We start from the raw sequence: 22,536 nt of genomic DNA, 5'->3' as shown, positions 1-22,536 counted from the left end.
GCCTAATTTATTAAAGTTTTCCAGGGCTGGAGAGGATACACTTTCATCAGTGAACCTGGGAAATCCAGCAAACCTGGAATGGATTTCTTAAAGTAATTTGCTATTTGTTAGCAAATGTTTTCAATCCTGGACCAGATCCATTTCTGAATTTTTGGATCACCCAGCATAACTGATAAAACTGTATCCTCTCTAGTCTTGGAGAGCTTTCATGAATCAGACCATTTGACTCCTAGTGGAAACCTATTGTATTGTATGGGAAACCTTGTTGTTACCAACTTAAAGAAAACATTTTCAAGGTAATATAAAAGTAATTCAAATAATAAGCTTCCTGGATGCAATGCAACCAATGTATTTTTTTTTATATCACTGCCATACCTAGGGCCCAGACAGTCATCATATTATTATAATAGATCTACAGCCCTGGTGGGCAAAAATTGGCCACTGGCCCCACAGTTGGGTGTACCATTAATAATGATAGTACTTTAGGTGGAAACACAAGCCATTTCAAGGTGTTACTATAAAAATGTAGGGCAGCCTTTGTCGATATATTGGCAATTTGCAGCTCCATTAATTTTTGCCCTGCCCCTATATTGCTGATAAGTGTGCAATTGGCAACAACAATATTTCCCCATTACGTTGACTGATGTGTCCCCTTCTCCCTGTGTTGTTAAACAGTAGGTGGCAATTGGCTATAGAATTTCCCTCTTTTTGCTTTTTCTATCCTTTTGCTTGCACTAAAGTGTGTAACGCATGGTTTTAGAAGTGTGTGTAGATCATGGTTTTAGGATCCCCCTTTCATTTAATACTGCCTGATCATTTCCTTTGGTTGTTGAATGGTGTGTACTTATTGGCTGTTGAAACCGATCCCCATTTATTGCTGCCTGCCCATTCTTTACATATTGGATGTAAATATCTGACAGCATCTCTTACCAAACTTGACAGCCCTCAAGGTAGTGTCCCAATGGTTGAACATGTGGCATCGGCAAAAGAAAGCAGCCAGCTATGCTTCCCTGTTTGTGTTTTTTTGACCAGCATGAACATGGAGTTCAAACATTGTCTTCTAGAAAGAATAATGCAATAAAAATGTAATAAGTCTAAAATAAATGTTAATTATACAAATAACAACTGAAATAAAAAAGTAGCATATTCCTGTAAGACTTTATTATTATTAATAAAGACCCCCATAGGTCAACCTGATTGGCTCCCACAAATGTGATTAGAATCAGGCTGTATGTATAGCCAAAAAAACTTGTTTACATATATAGACAACGTACCATTATCTAATATTGATTTATTTATTGGGCAACATGGTGGCTCAGGGGTTAGCACTCTGGCCTTTACAGCACTAGATCCTAGGTTCAAAACCCAGCCTGGACACTATCTGCATGGAGTTTGCAGGTTCTCCCTGTGTCTGCGTGGGTCCTTGTTTTTCCTCCCACATCCCAAAAACATGCAGTTAGGTTAATTGGCTTCCCCCTAAATTGATCTTAGACTGTATTAATGACAAATGACTATAGTAGGGACATTAGATTGTGAGCTTCTTTGAGGGACAGTTGGTGACATGACTATGGACTTTGTACAGTGCTGCATAATATGATGGTGCTATATAAATACTGTGTAATAATGATAATATTTTTTGGTATACAGTATGATAACAGAATTTATAATATTACCCTCCCTAAAGGGTAATAAAGCGGTTCATTTATTTCATGTCCAAAAGCAGTACATTGTTTTTTATGAAAATTTATTTTACAGTATAATATAATAGTATGAGTATAATAAAGTTTGAAACACAAAATCATGTAAAAATAATAAATTGAATAAATTAAAAAATCTATATATTTAAAAATTATTTTTTTTTTAATTAAAAAAAAATACATATTATACTCATTATATTATATATACTGTAAAATAAATGTTCTTGAAGACAATGTACTGCTTTTACACATATAAATCCAATTTATTGCATTCAATACAGTTATTTTGTATTGAATGCAATACAAATGGATTTTGAATTTCCCGCCCCACCCCGCCACCAATCTACACACGCACCGACGTCACCAGGAACTCCCCGGTGACTCATCAGGTGTAGAAGCTGGCCGGAGGAAGGAGGAAGAAGAGATCAGGGCGATGGACGGCGCGGGATGCTGGCGGATCAGGTAAGGCTGTATTTACTATTACCCTACATAGGTTGTGACTCGGGGTTACCGCTTTTAGCAACTTTTTTCCACCCCGAGTCACACTTGGGGTTACCGTTGGGAGGTTAATTAATTTGACATCTGTATTGATCGGTAATTGTATGAAATTAAGTATATGAAGCACAATTGTCATAACGTATTGTGATGGTGATGGTTTCATCTTTTGAATATTTATATATTTATATATTTATATGTTTATATTGTGAATGATTAATATGAAACTGTCATGTTTATTGTAACACAGCCAATGTGAGTCTCTATACATCCCCTGAGGATGCAATTAAGCGAAACACGTTGGGTTTGAGACATACACAACATTGGAACCACGGTAAATCAATATGTAAAATGGGCCTCATGATTTATTGTAATGATTCCACAAAACAATGTTTATGTATATATATATATATATATATGTTCATATTGAAATTTAATTTCTGACGTAGAATTTATTTCCCTAATAAAATAGTATTGTTTTATCTGTTTAAGTTTGCCATAAAAAGCCGTCTTTTGACCTTCTCATTTGTTCTAAAAGGAATTACATGTTTAGATAGCTGAAGTGGAACTAAAGTTAAAAAATACAAATCTGTGAACAGCCAGGTACTTTATTGTAGAACAGCCAGGCTATGCCCCTTCTAAAATAAAATAAACTTACCTGCCTGATTGCAGTAGTGATGCACCAACATCTTCACCTGGTACTCTTCCAAGTTCAGCATCTTTAGCCATCTTGATTGCCTAGGCCACAAAGATGTAACTCCCACTCATTCATTTCTGCCTGATATACTTGCTGGGATCAAATACTGAGCAGAATGTGCATTTTACAGAAGATTGTAAACAGGCAGGTAAGTATGTTCTATTGCAGGAGAGACATATCCTGTTCCATTCTACAATGAAGAACTGATTTGTTTTACCTTTGGTTCCACTTTAGTAGATCAAAACATACGCCCATTCGAAAATGGTCATCAGGAGATTTTAGGGTTTTGTATAGACACTCAAAAATTGTTGAACATGATCTTTAGTGATTGCAACTTCCAGCGACTATTGGAATGAGTTCTGTTCCATAGAGAGGGAAGGATAAGCTGCAGGCACCCTCTGCATGCTCCCCAAAAATAAACAAAAGTGGTCATGAGTGATCTATTGCTAAGTGATGTAGAATGGCAGCTCAGCGATAGGTGTTACTGGACAGTTTTACTAACTAAATTTTCACCATGATAAAAAAATGAGCAGTCACCTAGGGGAAGAAATGTCTCTTTGAACCTTAAAAAGGTTCTAATGTTTCCCTACACTATCCAAAACAAGCAGAAATGTTATGAATTCTTCCTGTACTAATTGCACTCTTATTGACTATTATTAATATTAATATTAGTATGATTATTTGTGCATAGTGGGAAAATACAGAAGTAAAACTTTGTTAGTTTGTATTTCTAAATTACCCTAGTGTTCTCATCTATGGGAGCTGTTTAGGAATTAATCTATTAAACTAGTGATCCATTCTAATCAGAAGACTACTCATGCCTTGGAGCAATTAGAAAAGCAAGCTTTACAGATCAGCTCGAGTAATAAAAAAGTGAATTAAGATGAGTACAGTGTACTTTTGTAATATAATTTGGTTATCTTGTTTTTAACATTCACTGTTCAATCATTGACTTCCTGCAGTCTCAGCTCTGCCTGTGCTCTGCTGTGCAAATTGTCCTTTGAAAGTTAGCTTGATGTTGGGGCTGGAAATGAAGTCATGAGTTTGAAGACTCCATCTGCTTGCAATGAATCCCCTGAGATGAATCAAGTCTTATTTACAGCAGCATTGTGATGGACACAGAACACAAAGCCAGTCTTTTTTTTTTAAAGAGTGACCTGTACGCATCTATGATGCTGAGGGTTGAAAGCATTTAATATAGAGGGAAAAAGCTACAGTGCTGAATACATGTCCATGCTTGATTAACATTGGTATGTGAAAAGGAAAAGTCACAGTTTGTAAAGGATTGTTGTCTCCTAGGGACAGCTACCGGAGGCAACCTCTCTCTGAGCATGTCCCTGGTGGGTCCCAGGAATAGACAGCAATAGGCCTATGATTTATATACATTTCAACATGCAGTAGATGGTAATGTCAGGCATGGGGGAGAGCTGCACAAGCAGATGTGATGCCTACATTTAAAAGTGTTAAATTGTAACAGCAAAACGCAAGCAGGAACTATCTATGGACACACACATATATACTCCTTTAAACAATGACTGCTAAAAGACAAGCTAAAATATGTTTACCTATATTTATACTTATATTTATACTTATATTTACATATAAAAGCACATAGGAAGCACATACACATAGGAAAGCCAGATGAGATAATACAACTGGGGTATAATATTAATAACTAAGTTTATTTAGGTTCAAAAGGCAAAACTAGGAATAAAATACAATTTAATATAAAATCATTAACAGACAGAAAGAGAGAATAGATGTGCAGATATTAGGGGGGAGAGAGAGAGGGGTGAGGGGATAGATAGATAAAGAGAACCAGAAAATTAAATCCCTAAATGACAAAAATAGATAGATAGATAGATAGATAGATAGATAGATAGATAGATAGATAGATAGATAGTAGAATAGATAGACAGATAGATAGATAGATAGATAGATAGATAGATAGATAGATAGATAGATAGATAGATAGATGAATAGGTATAGATAGCGAGATATAGTAAGATAGATGGATAGTAAGATAGATAGTAAGACAGATAGATGGGGATAGATAGATAGATAGATGGATGGATGGATAGATAGATAGATAGATAGATAGATAGATAGATAGATAGATAGATAGATAGTATGATAGGGTGAGATAATAGAGCTGTAAACTGTCAGTTCCTTAGGATGAAAGGAATCAGGCCATTGAATGATAAGACAAGCCCCTCCATTGACACACCTAGACCTTGTGGCAGACTTTTATTATGAGAGCAGGCAGCAGATGAAGTTATTTAGTAGTTGCAGAATAAGCAGCAGATAATGAAGGTCCCTCCTGTACACATCATCTAATAGCAGTGAAGTATGAATGTAGAACAGTTTCCTGGCAGGAGAGGATCACAACCATGGACAGCTGCCATGCACGCTCCCGTGCTGAGCTCTAACAGATTCTGATGGGAAACCAAATCCGCCAGAGCTGATGAATGTGAGAGATAGGGACGCTTCCTCTGTGTCCTCTCATACAGCAGGAAGGAGCAGAAAGAAGCAGCATGATGAGTGTGTGACAGCAGCTCGGTCCTCCCATCACTGTCTATGTGATCAGTGAGGATTCTCTGACTTTTTGTGACTACCCTTCCCAAGTCCTCCTCCTCCCCCTGCTCATGCACTCAGTCCTCCTCCTCCTCCTCCACTCTCTTCTCTCCCTGGCTAGCAGCATCAGCAGGGGAGAGTGCAGGTACTGTACCTAGCTCTAACAACAAGCACTTTATTTCACGTTGATGGGACTAAAAGAAAGGCAAAGATCTTGCAGCATGTAGAGGACAGCACAGGTGGGAAGAGGAGATAAAGCCAGGAGGAGGCTGATACCCATGTGTTCTCTCTCTCTCTCTTACAGTTCATACTTTGTGTGGAATAAAAGCCCTTTCTCTGCTCTGGGAGGATACAGAAGACAAGGAGAGCCCTCTGAGTTTCCTGGGGACAACATTTCTGGCTGCACTAGTAAGTAGCAGAGTTCTTTCTTACCTTGCTCCTCTCTGGGATGCAGAAGGTGGATGGTGATGGGTCTTGCTAGAGAACTTGGACAGAGTTGCTTTTGGAGACTAGGTTGCTCTCATTGCTTTTGCTTGTGGTCAGAGCTGCACCATTGGATTTCTTTTACAGTATGCACTGTATTATTGCTGTACTTGTAGCTTGTGGAAGTGTTTTGTCATTCCCTTTGTGCTCATCTACTTTCAGCTGGCTGTATCTATCAGGCTAAGCCAAGTGGTGCAGAGCTAATGACAGAAAGCTATGTGTAAGTAGCACTAAGGACAGAGAGCTGGTGCAGACCATGCATGTCAGATGTTATACATGGAGCTTCCTGTCTTCCTATTAAACTTTGCAAACCCTTGGAGAACACAATCCTGCACATTCAGCAGCATGCTGAAGAAACATTAAGCCATATCATATTAGACTAGCATTTCTCTATTTCAGACCTAAATGTGGATATTAAAACATAAGCCTTGTCAGAGTGGTTATGTAACCATATGGCTCTTACATCTGGGGCTGAGGGGATGCTAATTAAATGTCTAATGTACTATCATAACTATTGGATCCAAGCATTACCAGTATGCTCATATTTAATGCACTCATTTACATTTCTGCATTATTGATACGCTAACAAGGACTGTGACTTATTGTCTGTATGTAGTTCTAGGAAGCACTTCATGGGATTACACCGTGATTGGGATATAAGCCTTTTCTACCCAATTTGGGACCTATACCTTTTCACACATGTTTTTTTCTAGTAACGTAAGGTGTAAAGTAGATTGAAATAAAAGAGGCTTGTTCCATTGCCATTAACGTGAATTGGTTGCTGCTTTAATTTAACAGCCTAATCTATTACGCAGAGTAAAGTTTTCTTCCTAAAGTTAATAAACCCTATTAACTTTAATCACACATTTTAATATTGCATGCCCTAATCAAAGCAAAGTTAATGAAAAGACAGAATAATAGCACTGTTGATGGCATTTAAGTGTTGTTATTTTGTCTTTAAGCTTCTTTTACTGACTTTGTCCAAAACTCATTTGTTATTTACTATGTAAAAGGCTAATCTAAAAGTAGAGTGAATTCCTACAAATTCTGATATGACCGGAGGCAGCGAAGGCATGTTTATCAGTATATATATATATATATATATATATATATATATATATATATATTTATATATGTATGTATTCATGTGTCTGTGTGTGGCACATGTATCCTCTACATATATTTTTATTGAAATATATAAAAAATAGGCAAAATGTTACAATCACAATAAGCATTTTACTCATCTGGGCATTCATATGCAAATGATTTTGTTTAGCAGAACTGCTATATAGTTTATAAAATCATGCCTTTTTAGATACTTTTAACTTTTTTCACTGTTAACCCTATATGTAATATGCACATGTTTGTATTTTTTTTTTACAGTAGGGTTTTGTGATTTTAGCATCCTTACTGTGATTGTTTGCTATGATATAGGTATCCATGCAGGTGTATAATTCCTTTAATATAAAATATGGTGCCAATTGTAACTGTGCATAAGCTTATTATTGTGCATGCCTTCGTGGTGTGAAGTGATTAAGGTTTTGCATTTGTGTATTTCAGACCCTAATATTGTTTGACTATGACCTAGATTGCTGCCCCCTGCAGTGTTTGCCAATGTGAAACTGCTCTGCATATGTAAGGATGCAAATCTGGAATGCTGCCACTTTTTAGGAAATATCTTAAAATTACATTTGTCTTTAATAATCAAGGGAAGATGCTATGTAAACTAGAGACTCAGAAGTTGCTTGTATCAGCAGTTATGTGCTTTATTATGCAATTGTTCTTGTTATTCAGATCAGATAATGGCCCGATGAAATACATAAGCAGTCTTCAGGGAATGAATGATTAATTCCTCTAACGTGTGCTTACTATAGGAGTTCTTACTAATAAGGTATACCTGTATTTGCTTACAGTTGCAGTTGAGAGAAAGGCAAAATATGCTGTTCTATTCTTTTATTAGTATCATACACAAATCTGCTCCAAACACAACATATGCTGTTGACAAAAGCATAAAAACTTGACTATTTTTGCTTTTGAAATTAACATTAAGGGACTGAATTAATATATCTCATTTCAGGCTACTCTAACACCTTGCCCAGTTAAAAATGTCATTTTATACGAAAGGCTTGTATAAATATTGTATTGGGTAAAGTCGTCGTTAAGTTTAGACTCTGCCGTGGGCCCTGAAATTTGGCAGTGAAATATGAGACTAAGCAAAGAAACTCTAAACAACACCCTTCACTCTTTGCAGAATTCTGTAGTTAGCCTAAAATAATTCTTTTTGAAAATGATCAAGTATCATTTTGTATTCTTATGTAATACAACCCATAACTGTGTGTATTATCATCATTGCTATATTGTTAGGTTGGATTACAATATTTCTCTAAAATGGGCTACCATTATCTGTCCTTTGAATGGCTGCAGTAGTTTGTTCGTTTATAGTCTATATGTATTGCCATGTTTTTATCAGTTTCATTGTTGCAAATTCCTAATTTCACCACAACTGTAACATTGAAGTTTTGGCCTGTGCGCTAAGTGTGCGTGCTGCATTTATCATGCTGTTCTATATTTAATGTGGGGTGTTGTTGTGTATATGTTAGCGAAAATATTTATTAGAAAGCTTACATGGTAATAAACAAAAAAGATTTATGTTTTAATAATGTTATACTACTACAGTAAACAAAAGCAAGCAAGTACTAATAGTACATATAAAAAGCCAAATTCTTTGCATTATTCTTACCATTGATTGTTAAACAAGCATTATTAATTGTAGACATTTCTGGTTGGGAATGGTTTAAAATGATGAGTACTTAATGGTAGTTTAGGTGCATTTGAACATTATTAAAAACCTTCTATAAAGAAAGGTAGGTACTTATTGTTTTTTTTTTTTCGTCCAAGTAAACTGGGGTCTTTACAGTTCAATATTAAACATTGTCATCTTACATAAACTGTAATGCTAGGATAAAATGACCATTCTATAAATGGCAGAATAATACGTTTCACTGAGTTTATGCTTTAATATAGCCTTTCCTCTCAGTAAATAGCCTATTGCTCAGTGTGATTGTCAGTCAGTGAATATTGTCATTGAACAGTAAACAGAGGTGAATGACATAAAGTAAGCTAAAACATTAATGTATATACAGGTCATATGTATCTAGTTTCTTGCAATATATAGCATCAAAAACAGTTTACTTGTTTTTGCCATTTCTATCCCACCAGGTAGTGCATATGATAGCTTTGCATCTCAGTGTTTGTATTCCTATACTCACCTATCATTTAAACTCATATAGAAATAAATATATATATATATATATATATATATATATATGACATAATTTATAGATATTGTGATGATCATTGATAATTATATTAAAAAAAACATTGCTAGTATTTTTTAGATCTACGTTATAAATTATATATCTGTGAAAATAGATATATATTGTACACTTAGTTAAAAAACACCAATAAGAATACAGCGCTACAGCATTTTTGTACTAGACATAGGATTATTGTTTAAATGAATTGCAAAACGTTTAGTAGTCCCTAGATTACATCCTTTGTAAAAATCACAGTTTATAGAGGAAGAAAAAGATGGTCCTTTATATTTCCAATAATTATCTTAAGTAACGAACAGTTTAAGTATATTGTTTATATATACAGTTATATATATATATATATATATATATAAAATTGACCTCACGTCAGTTGAGTAGGCCTGTTTGTGAATGAGTCCGATGAATGAGATAAAAACTAGTAAGATGAATAGGTTACAAAGGTATCTTGATTAGTACAGTAGACAATTAAAAGAAATAGACCTTTGAAATGCCTCGAGAGAGTGCAAATATATTAGGTCAAAAATCAGATAGCTAGCTTTTTCCCATTGTGTGCTTCAAATTAAATATAACCTGTAAGAGATCTTTCTAGGTTTGGTAACACTTAAGTTGGTTAGATTATGAGAGTTACTTACATGTTTTCCTGGATTTGTGCACCTTGTTTCATCAGTTTGTGGAAAAAAAAATTCAGAGTTCAATAGCTTGGAAAATCTCTTTTATGTCTTTTGTGTCCCCTATAAGGCCCAGTTATTGTTCACAATGTTGGCTGATATTTTAAATTACATTTTTGGCCGTGTATTGTGTTAGGAATTTTTAAATGGACCAGTTTGTTTCCTACCATGCAGTCTCCTTAATAATGGACTAAAAATACAAATGATTTAATTGGTGATGTGACAATAAACAATAATTAGGTAAACAGTAAATATAGCTATGGCAGTTTTAAAGATAATATGAAGGTAGGTCCCTTGATACAAAATGGGTAGGTTACACCACTAGTATTTTGGTGTTGAAATATACTCATCTGTCCATCCACAACGGGAGCTGATAATGTATAGCATTAATCCATCGACCTGCCCATGCTCATGCTGAGTATCTGCTAATCTCATTAAGGAATTCATCCGGGGAGCATAGCTACTCATCCATGTATAAGAAAATTATGATTAATATTTAAGAACTGAACCGTGTCCCAGTATACCATCCCAATTCAGGTCCCAGTTTGTCACACCCTCACATTTCCATACAATATTGCTTTGCCAGCAGCATTCACCAAAAGAAAAAATGAATATATATAATAGGCAGTAAAGAAACATAAACCAGAGATACATATCAGGATGAGTATTTGTATTTCAGCAAGAATGGCCTCTCAATAAGTGTGACAACACATTGGAAGCAAGACACATTAAGTGTCAAATGCAGAGAGATCAGCAAAAAAAGATTCAATCATTCCTGTTATCCTTAAAGTATTTATTCTGCTTCTTATTTCCTGTCAGCTGCAGATTCTGTAACTGGAACTCCTGATCTGAACACAAAGGAAACAATAAGTGTTGTCCGATAATATAAGACAACATATATACTCCCTAAAACAGTTGTATGAGTCAGCCAATTACTGCTGATTGGGGGATTGTTTAGGTGCCTGGTCTCCCCAGTTGACCAACTCTGCAAGAAGGTTCAGCTGAGAGTTTGTTGGTATTTTTGTACCAGTTGATCAATTTGTATATTTGTTTTTTTTCCTTTCAGATCTCCACGTTTATAATGCCAGGTTTAGAAAGTGGACATCAGTTGTTTTTTTACAGTTGCAGCCTGTGATTGTTATATACTAACTAACCTAAATTGGTGATCAGAAACCCCCCTAATTTAAAGTGTAGGAGTAGGAGTACCTTATCGACACTTTTTCTATTGGTCATCTAAACTCTTTTAAGTAATGACCAGCAGCTATAGACTCCCAGTGGGCCACTATAGTTACTTATAAAATTTTTTGATTTTGGAAAAACTGGCAATCAGGGTGGTATAAACACCATCAGCATCACTCCCCACAATTGCAGCCTATGGAGTTATTTACTTTCAAGTGGCAAATGTCTTCTGACAAACTATAAAATAGCGATCAGACTGACTGCCACTTTATAATTTTGGCGATCTTACAACAGTGAAAGCAGAGATCTTCTAAAATGAATGACCCTGATGAAAAATGCTTGCCTTTTATTTTTTCAAAGCGAACAATCTGAACAGTGGCTTTATGAACGTATAAATTATGCAATTTCCCTTGCTAACAGCCTGTTTACCCCATTATAAATAGTCCCCTAGAGGTTTTCAGAATGTGTTTGAGTATCTGACCACTGTCATGTGTTTATAGGCACCTTAATCAACCTACTCTCAAACTTGCTTACTAAATCATGGGAACTTCTGATGAAACAGAAATTATAGCAACCAACATGGAAGATGTAGCCCAAGAAGTACTTTTTACATGTTTTTCCTTTTTGTAACGTATCTATTGGTTTTATTTTTACTTGAAAGCTTTGCCTAAAGAGGGATAAATTGACAAAAGAAAAATGCATTCGTCTGGCGAAAACAATTCAGAAATGTTCAGCTTGCACTTTTCTATTGTGGTAATTGTTTATGGGAGGCCTTAAGTCTTCCTAGTAAAGACAAATAAACATTCCATACGGCTGTGTTTTGGTGATGGACAGTTATGATGCGTGTGTTTTAATATAGTATTGGTTTAGAGTGCTTGGACTTCAGACTCAAAACAAAATTAATTAGCTGACACCCATCTTTTGAGTTTCTTTTAGAAAGAAATGGCTTAAATTTTAAGATCAATGTAAGTTCAGTTTAATGTACATTAAATATGTATTCACACTGATCTGTGCAGAAGGATAAAAAGCAAAGAGTACCGTGTTCTATGCAATCAAGGTCCTAATTCAGACACTGTATTTCAAACCATTTAACAAGCAATAAACAAACAACAAACTAATATATATATATATATATATATATATATATATATATTTACACCTAAAGATCCTACATCTTACCCGATTTACATGTACATTGGATTTTGTTTTCTTCAGAACTGCTGCTCAAAAGTCAATCAGGCAATCAGGAATATGAAAGCTGCTTAAAGTGATTTGGTAAAGCTTCAAGGGAGTTCAACTGGAGATCAAAAGGAGGTTAAATGCAGTTATGGAGGAACTCTGGAGAATCTTAGGTGTCTGCAGGTGGCTGCATTCTTTCTCAGTTGGAACCCTTTTACCAGGAAAATGACAAGTAAATGAGAGTGTTGCTACCTTATAATTTATGGATAACCAGTAAAAATAGTTTTTGGAAACATTTAGAGCCAATTCAGACCTACTGTAGTTTAGGCAGTTTTAAATGCATTATGATGTGTTCCATACATGTGTTGACACCTGTTATGGATACATTTTTATTTATTGGTGTGCATTTTTTTCTAGGTATGGCAACAACAAAATGCATTATTTATGCCTTGTGATAAACTTTATTGGGCCTTTTGATGTCTTACATTGGTTCAAGAAATAGAACCAACAAAACACTGAATGGTGGGCCCATGGCTCGTTTTAAACATCTTTTGTATTTTGCTGGGTGCACTGCAACACAGCTGAGTGATATTTCTCCAGTGATGTCCCTTATTTCTAGAGCAAGAGATCATTAAAAAAACTGTGCTTTAACTTCTAATAGTTAAACATCAGCTTTTATTAGTGAGCTTAACTGAGACTAGCTTTCATGGCCTAATATATCTATTTTCCTTCTTGGTGATATCTATTAGCTCCATTAGCCATGTTATGCCATCATATAACCCTTTTATAAACCAAGGTGTTACAAGGATAAAATATTTTGCCCTATATATTATAACAATTGTAATCTATTACAAACAGCACCATACCTAGCATTGTTGACGTCCCCCATGCTTTTCTATGCAGTAAAATACGTTTCAGTAGAAGTCAATAATTAAATGTAATCTAATGTAATCTAAAAGTGTGCACGAAAGGTAACAGAAAAAAAACATCTTTATCTCAAGATAGTATATATAATCATGTTAATAGGAAAAATAATCAGAGACTTTTTTAGTGGGATGCATAGGACGTCACAGCAACAGATGGAATATTAATAGCGGCTAAAAAAAAATTGTAAGAGTTTCATAGTGGTGCCTGTATTGTTCTGTGGCAAAATATGACGATAATAGTAGCACACTTTGATGTGCAGAAAAAAGGCGAAAGTGAACACTTCTTTATCTTAATATTGTGTATATAATCATATTGGTTGGTTTATAGAAAATTACATTATTCGAGGGGTCAGATTGGGTTAATAATAGTGTGCTAAGTAAAATTCATGGATTATTAGTGACACACGCTTGGCAACGTGCATTTTGATGATACTAAATTATAGTAATCCTCTAAACCCGCATCAGTGTGTAAGCAAAAAGTGGTTATTCTGACCCGGGCCTCAAAAAAGCAATCTTGCACCATATACAGGTGACAAACAGTGAATTGTTACAATATGCAGGCAGCAAATTGACAATATGTGAAATACATGGGCAGGAAACAGACAATTCTGACAGAATGCTGGAACAAATACATAAATATGACTATAGGCAAGTTGAAAGACAATTTTGACAACAGGTAGGCAATAAATTTAGGCAGGCAACAAATACACAAATGTGTTAGTACACAAGCAGATAAAGCAAATTCCGACAATTATTAGACAACAAAAACACAAATGGCGAGCAAAAGTGCATAAATGTGATAATACATGGGCAGACAAAAAGGCAGTTACAACAATAAGTAGGCAATAGATACACAAACGTGACAATAGGCAGGCAACAAGTGTACAATCTTGACAATAAATGGGCAGAAAACAGCCAATATTGGCAAGTGATGAGCATTACATACACAAACAAAGAAAAAGTCTGGACATCCTATACTGACATACTGCTAACCAATTTTAGGTACTGTAAATAACATGAGGAAAGTATTCAGTACTGTCAGGCCCTGTTCCATTACCTTTATTTGACATCAGTCACTGCGCAGACTTAAGTAGATCACTGGCTCAGTGGTTAGCACTCAAGGCCTTTGGATCACTAGGTGCAGGTTTAAATCTCAGCCAGGACACTATCTGCATGGAGTTTGCAGGTTCTCCCAGTGTCTGCGTGGGTTTTCTCCAGGTACTCTGTTTTTCTCCCACATCCCAAAAACATACAGTTAGATCAATTGGTTTCCCCTCAAAAAATTGACCTTTGACTGTAATAAAGACTTGTGACTATGGTAGGAACATTGGATTGTGAACCCCTTTGAGGGACAGTTAGTGACATGGATATGGACTTTGTATAGCGCTGTGTAATTTGATGGAGCTATATAAATACTGTGTAATAATAATAATAAACAGTAATGTTACATATGGAACCATATTCTGATATGTCACAATAAACATCATTTTATTAGAAAGCAGTCCTGGAGTGTGACAAGACTAAGTGTATACATAAAAAATGATGACATTATGGTTCAGGAAGTATTTTCTTAGTCCCTGTAACCCATATATTACTGATTTGCCATAAAACACAGTAAGTACATGCCTATAAGCAGAGTAGACAAATGGGGACATGTATAATGTATAAAATCATTTAATATAAACTTATTTACATTGTCACAAAGACAGGTTAGGATCTGTAAATTAAAATGGACAGGTTAAAGAGATAGGTATTGGGTTGCAATAGCTTTTTGCCAGGTCCCATGGTGGAACTGTACCACTGGTGTGTCTTTAGAACAGCTAATTAGATAATAGGCAGCAACAAGAGCCTATGTTATGTGAAACAACTTGTGCACAGTAATCTGGATATGTATGATTGTGTCACCCATGGTCCATCATTTTTGCCAGGAGGCAATGGCTAATGCTGGACAATGCTTGAACGAAGATTCCAAGGGCCTTCCAGAAAATAGCTTCTACTGTGATGTCTTTGAGAGATAAATACAGAAGGGTCATTTACACCAATTACTCATGCGTGCTACTTACCATGAAAATTATCTATAAGACTGTTGGTGAAATTTATTGTTTTGTATCTGTGGCTATATTAGTAGACAAATACAATTTTCCCTTATATTGAATACTATGTGTTGTTAACATTGAACACCTAATGATGTAGTGGGTATTTTCAAAAACTATAAATTTCCTTTTTTTATAACTGTATTAACTTTCTGTTGTGTCTTCTATATACTCTTGTGACTGTAGTGCAAGTGCAAACCAGGTTATTGCAAAATCTTGCTTGGGGGTAGCAACTATATCAATAAAAAGTTCATTTATGACATGAAAAAGCTAGATGGTCAAATGAAAAAAAAACTTAGCACAATTTTATGTTTGTGAAGAGAGAACCTTGAATAAAACTTCATCTTAAAGGTAAATGACTGTTGTTTGGGTTATGACATACTGTTGATTACCTTATGCAACTTATTTTTTAAAAAGTTCCCCTAAAACACGCCATGGACTCAAAACATTCATCAGCACCCTGCTGGAAATATATCAGCACAGCAACATCCCCCAGCCTTCAATAATTGTTTTTTTTTATTACATGTCATTGTTACGGTATTGAAACCACTGTCAATATATTCTTGGCAATGCCTAGGTAGTTAGTCCTTATCACATTATGACAGCTCTCATGAAACATATATAAATATGTAAAAGCATAAATACAATTGGAAAGGTTTCCCCTGCAATCAGTAAACTATGGTCTTACTACATATGAAGGTATGGAAACTTATTTAGTAATACCATTTTAAGTTTGTATTTATTTATTCTCTATTATACAAGTTCATCTTAACACAATTTAATTACTTTATGACATATTAGTTGATTGTTATCTTTATTTATATTTTTATATATATTATACCCTAAAATAGGTAATATCATTAGCTCAGACAGTAAAGCTGCTGGGTCAGTCTTACTAAAAAAGAAATAAATCTTTGGTAGATGTCAACTCAGTATTCACATTGCTGTGAAGTCATTCACACAATAGCTGACAGATTTTGACAAGTGCGGGATCTATTAGTTAAGCAAGCTTTCAAGAGGAAATACACTCTAAAGATTAAGTTTTTTTTTTCATAAAGTTCAGATATATGGTATATGACATAAAAAGCTTCTAAATATCTCCTCTGTCAAACTATATACATGACAAAATGCATCATTTATTTAGCCAGAACAGCTTAATATTTCTGGTGGCATTCAAATCTTGTCACCTGTTATAAAAATGATTTATAATAACCATGTCATTATTTAAACAGTAGCATAGAACAAAATAAATTAAAGTAAATTATATAGTAGCACAAAAATATATAGGCTACAATCTACATGCCTAGCAGGATGGAAAACACATTTTCCTAATAAGGGTATTATCATTGAGGTCTTTTCTTGATGACCTGAGTTTTGGTTACACAATTTTTCATATTGTATGCAAATCACACACTTAATTTTCTGCATATTAACACAATAATGGCGGAAAATTGGTTTATGTTGGCTCACACAGGGATTATAGTGCGATCAGGCTCCCAGGAGTGAGAGAGTCAAACAAATTGAAAAATATTCTACTTCAACAGATAATAGTCAGTTGTCTAATGTAAGGAACATACTCAAATATAAACAGTTCCACATATAAAAAGGTATCTATTGTTACCTGAAAACAAGAAATCTACATTGACTCGAGCGTAAATCTTGATCACAAAATGGGTCCGTCACTGCTAACATTCAAAAGAGTAAGCAACGGAAGTGCCAGTAAAATTGCTGTGACTAAATACTTCCATGGTGTGTTTTATTTAAAATTATTATTTAAAAGGGGAAAACAGCAAATAACATCGATCTTTGTTTTTCACCAAAGCCGACATGTAAATAATTGTGCATGTGGTGGGTGTGTCCGCAAATATATATACAAAAAATTAGTTTATATTGAAGGCTTTCAAAAAAAAATCTCCATGTTTTGCACACACAGGCACAGTAACTTGTTTAGGTCTGGATAATAATTCTAGCAGCTTCACAGAGCATTTGATCTGTCTCATACTTCAGACGGTTTGGGCAGAAATAAGTTCTGTTCTGAGACTTAATCCTGAGGCTGTCAGTGGTAAACTGCCAACTAATTGACACATCACAGAGAGTATGAATCTTGTCAAAGCAAGGATCTTTCAAAAGATGCTGGAGGTGGGGGACGTTTTTGCAATGCTGTTGTATTACATTTAAATTAGTGTCAAAGAGATACTCCCCATTTTTAGCACCGTCAGCTGTCTTGTATCAGATCTACACAGCATGCCATTAAAGTAACCCTACCATTAGGGCGAAACAACAGATATTTTCAAGCAGATTTAATATAAGGACATGTGCGATGTTTTTCGGATTGCAGCCTTCGCTTAGTACTTAACCTGGTTTGAATACAGTAAAAGTAAAAATTATCCCATGAGTGGTCAGCTCCTATGGTAATAATTTAAACTCTCAAGATGTATTCTGCTGCAGTGTTTTATAAATAATTCTCTACTCAAATTTATGCATGATTTGCTTGGTCTGAATATGGAATACTCGCCATTCATCTCAATATTCTTTATATATATACTGCATATATATATCTATGTATAGCTATATATATATATATATATATATATATATATATATATATATAGGTATTAGGTATTACCCAACTTCACCCACAAACCTCCCTCTCCTCATCCAGAGGATGTCCAATAATTACTCCTTTCTTTTATCCTATTGCCAAAGCAAGGACCTTCATCTGTGAGCATGCTAAATTCCTACAACAGAAATGGCTGCAAGATCTGGTAATGACATTGACATGCCCCCCTAAAATAAATTTCCCAAGAGCCTTCGCCCTATGTGGGTATGCTCCTGGGAACCTTAGCAGATAGATGCAGAGAGGGGAGAAGTATAGGTGGAATTCTGTAGTAGAGCAGGCATGGCTAACAATTGTGGCTGGGGTTCCATTATTCATTTTTTATGTTTTTAGGTCATTCTTTTTTTATGCTCCAAAATATGCTCCAAAATTAAATGCTTAAAAATATCACTATACGTTACTATTGTTATCCTTGACAAACCACTTTTTAATATTGAATATAACCACATTTATCACCTCTTTTTATTAAAAAAGTGGTAAGCTAGTATGTGATTTTTTTCTTTACTTTCAAAATGGAAAATGCTATAGGCTACATTGGAGTTGTATTGATTCAAAACTACGTTTCAAATGCCTTTTTGCCACTTTTGAATCGGTGATAAGTTTATTGTTACTTTTCAAAAGTGGTGATAAGTTACATCATTCAATTGAAAAGAGTTTCTGAACTCCTCTTAAAGGTATAATAGTATTTCTGTTTTCTCCTTTTAGAAGTCTATTCACCATAGAAAAAAACAGGTTCCCAACTTAAACACTTTTTAAAAAATAGACATATGGAGAATTAGGTAGGCTCTAATAAGAGCAATGTTACCAAACAACATCTACATTGCCCAATGATTTTCTCTCCAATAACCATTATCATTTACAAAATAAACTAGTATTTCTCATTGCTAATCCTCAAGGATTCCAACATGTCAGCCCAACTGTTTTGGATATTTTTATAGATAAAACAGATGTGATAATTGTTAATCCAACCATATGGTTTAAATAATTTGTGCAAGGTCTAGTAAATCCTGAAAACCTGACTTGTTGGCAACGTTGAAAGACTAGAGCTGGATAACACTGATTTAAACAGAATTTTGTTTAAATTCCAAAATTTATATAATAGGCAATGTTACATGATTACATTAGGGTATAGGATTGGAAATATAGAATAAAGGAATTTATTCTTTATTAAAAGAATGTCCCTTTTACGTCAATGGTCAGTGATGAAGTGCTCCCCACTTTGGCAGTTGGTGCTGAAGACCCCTTATTTTGGACTGCTGTTGCATTTTTTATAATCCATTGAAAAGAAGCACCTTTGTTAACATAAAGAATTTTGCATCAGAAATAAATACATGAGAAAGCATGTTTTAATTAGTGTTTTATTTTTAGACAAAGTGGCTTTAAACTGTATTATTGTCAAATCTACAGAATTTATAACTTGCATACTAGGTGCTATGCTAATAATTATATACCAGGCACTTCACAATGTTAATAAAAATGACCCATTTTAAGGTTTATTGTGATTCTTAAAATGTAAAAATGAACAGGATATAATTTGTCACTTGCAGTATAGGTATATTTTTTATTTATTGTTAATAATTATTGTATTGTTTTAGATAGGAGACATGTGGCATAGAATACCACTTATTTTGTTAGAGTTTATGCAGGGATGAAACAATGAAGAACCAATGCCATTCCCGTCACAAGAGCCATTCAGTTCTAATGATGCTATAGGCAGCTTTGTCTTTGACAGATCACTTTGATGAGATAGAAGGAATGTTCTTTTTCACTCTGAAGTGTCACTGTCATATTGTTTGCCTGTTACAAACTGCTGTATATATTCTGTTAAATATAATGACAATATTTTACACCAGTGGTGCTCAAGTATTGTGAACTGATCCATTACATGGTCGTATAATAGGGAATATGTTTTTTTAGTTAAGGGAATTACACGTTTGGAAATCTGGGACCCCCCAAAAAATTCTGGGATTACTTAGGTGGTCCACCTCCACTTTACACTGTGACATACTGAATATGCTACATGAAACTAATTCTATAGGTAGATCAAAGTTCTTTTACTCTGTGTGGACATTGAAATGCTATGAAATGCTGAGCTGACATCAATATTGTCACAGAAATACACACTATACAAAAAAATACACACATCTGGGAATGTGTGTTGAATTTACATACGGAACAGGTAGCTAACTTGTTTGATGTAAAACTTTTTTATCCATTTTTACTTTACATACATAAATCTGTCCCCTGTTTCTCCATTACTTGCAAGTTAAAGTATTTATCCTCTATCCAGTCCTGAATGTATTGATACAGTGGTAACTTGGGTTTTCTAGGGTCATCCTGAATATTTGGGCCTCCAGTCAGTAATCCGGTGGCAGTTGTGTCTTTGACTTTAGGCATGTGCCAGTTTTGGGAATGGCAAAGAAGGAAATTGCCTGGGTCCCCCACCTTCTCCCAGGCAGGGGTGCAGGGAGCTGGAATGCTATGCATTTATGGGCCCCACTTCATATTTGGACAAAGACTGATTTTGTCTAAAGCTGTCCCTGACACATATAGAAAAAGCAGCAGAAGACTGCAAACAACTGGTAAGACAGTTGAGGCCGAATTTACATTTTTTGTTTTTGTTCCTTTTTTTACAACACACTCAACTGATTGATATAAAAAAAGGAACACATTCAATCATTCATAGATCGTATAAAGATCCTTATGGAGTTTTGTTTAGAAAAGACTGTCTTAAACAGAAAAGCGACTAATAGGATATATGTTATAGATTTTAATTGAGGCACATTGGCACCGATTTATCAAAGCTCTGCAAGGCCAAGAGAGAATACACTTTCATTAGTGAAGCTGGGTGATCCACCAAATCTGGAATGGATGTGGCCCAGGATAGAAAACATTTGCTAACAAATAGCTGATGACTATTAGGAAATCATTCCAAGTTTGCCCAGCTTCACTGATCAAGTGTATTTTCTCCAGGCCTGGAGAGCTTTAATAAATCAGGCCCATTGTATTAAATATTTACTTGCAACATCTAGCTTTCTGAAACTTTTTAATGCTGTACTGTCATTCAGCATGATTCCATAGAGAAATAAAGTACGCACATAAAATTGTTCACTGACCTGGATTCTGTATACTGTATATATTATTATTTTTATTTTTTAAACACCGGAAAAAAAAGTGCCCAGTAAATCATCAAAGCGTATAGGACTAGTCTGCAGCAAGTATCTGTGTTTCTAATATCTTCAGTAACAGAATGCTAACGTTGTACCATGTTTTGGTTTCATATCACTTCAAGCTGTTTATTCTGTAAGGAAGGCACATTGCTGTTCATTACCAACTTCTTCAGCAATGTACAGGACATGGAAAGACCCAAAAAAGATTAATGAGCCGCTTGAAAAGAGCAGTTACATCAATTAGAACTGACTGTTAGAGGATATGCCACTAAATAAGCCAAATTAGCTCACAACCTATTTGTATCACTTGTGCTTAGGCAATATGTCAACATGGAATAGATGTACAGACAATTATTGACAATGGCATTTACATTAGATTTGACAAATATTTTCTAAATGCTGTTAAAGTCTCCCTTTGCTGTTTGTAATTGTTATGTTGGCCTACTTGATTTCATGAATTTCTTGGATTGTCTACTATAAAGGTTGTGTAACACAAACATAAAAGAGATAATATTTACATTAGTACATCAGTTCTTTAGTGTTATATACAATTTACTTTTTTTTCAATTACATTTTGTTATGCAACACAATAGAGGTTAACTGTGTTTTCCAGCAATAAAATATAACACAAATTATCAGGATATTCTTCATCCAATACAAACACTTCAAGCACTAATTGCTAGCTATTTTATTACAGAAAAGATGCTGCTGTAAACAGATAATAAAATACAAGTGTACATATAAAGTGGAGCAAAAAGAAGCCATTTACATTCCAGTCCAGTATATTTAAAGTGTATTTACTACCTAAATTCTTTTGTGTGTAAATTCCTCCACCTACTAGATTGTAGGCTCTTTGGGGCAGGGTCTTCTCCTCCTGTATCACTGTCTGTATTAGTCTGTCATTTGCAACCCCTATTTAATGTACAGTACATATGTTGGGGCTATATAAGTCCTGTTTAATAATAATAATAATAATTATAATAGTAAAAAATTTGGCTTTTGTTTCATTTAGGATACTATTTTCTTCCTTTTAGTGCTCCCTTCATTAGTAGCAGGGGTCTGATGTCAGCATGTAGTCATCATGTAGCAGTCCAGCATTGTAAGTGGGGACTCCAAGGGGGTTAGCACACAACCCAGGGCATTGATGGGAGGAGGAGAGTACCTATCTATCACTGAACAAAGTAACACTTCATACCCAGTACTAATGAAATTACCAGAACTTTAACTCACAAATTTTCCTGACTTGTCAAAAATTTTAACAACCTTTAGGATTCAGCTGTCTTTGGGGGGGTTGTATGGTCAGGATCTTTGTCACCTGGCTTCTGATCACGTTCTCATCTTGATAGAAGCCATCAAAGTATTAGTAGAACTTAACCTTTCCTAACCTCCCTAGAGGTAACGAAAAAAGTTGCTAAAAGTGGTA

At 34.9% G+C, this 22,536-nt stretch overlaps 1 protein-coding gene across 34 annotated transcripts in view; it reads left to right on the top strand.

Moving 5' to 3' along the window:
- Positions 1-5,378: 5,378 nt before the first annotated feature.
- The window catches only part of PTPRD (protein tyrosine phosphatase receptor type D), a 956,723-nt gene continuing 939,565 nt past the window's right edge, over positions 5,379-22,536 (top strand). For 20 of the 34 annotated variants that reach the window (XM_072404241.1, XM_072404242.1, XM_072404264.1 and 17 more), the window contains exon 1: positions 5,628-5,871. The gene's annotated coding sequence lies outside the window, so the exon portion shown is untranslated. The other 14 variants (XM_072404276.1, XM_072404275.1, XM_072404270.1 and 11 more) reach the window with 3 other exon arrangements.

Source organism: Pyxicephalus adspersus, chromosome 3, assembly GCF_032062135.1.
Source record: "Pyxicephalus adspersus chromosome 3, UCB_Pads_2.0, whole genome shotgun sequence".
Classification (NCBI taxonomy): Eukaryota; Metazoa; Chordata; class Amphibia; order Anura; family Pyxicephalidae; genus Pyxicephalus; species Pyxicephalus adspersus.
The sequence above is the reverse complement of the archived record's forward strand: the minus strand, read 5'-3'. Positions and strand labels throughout refer to the sequence as shown.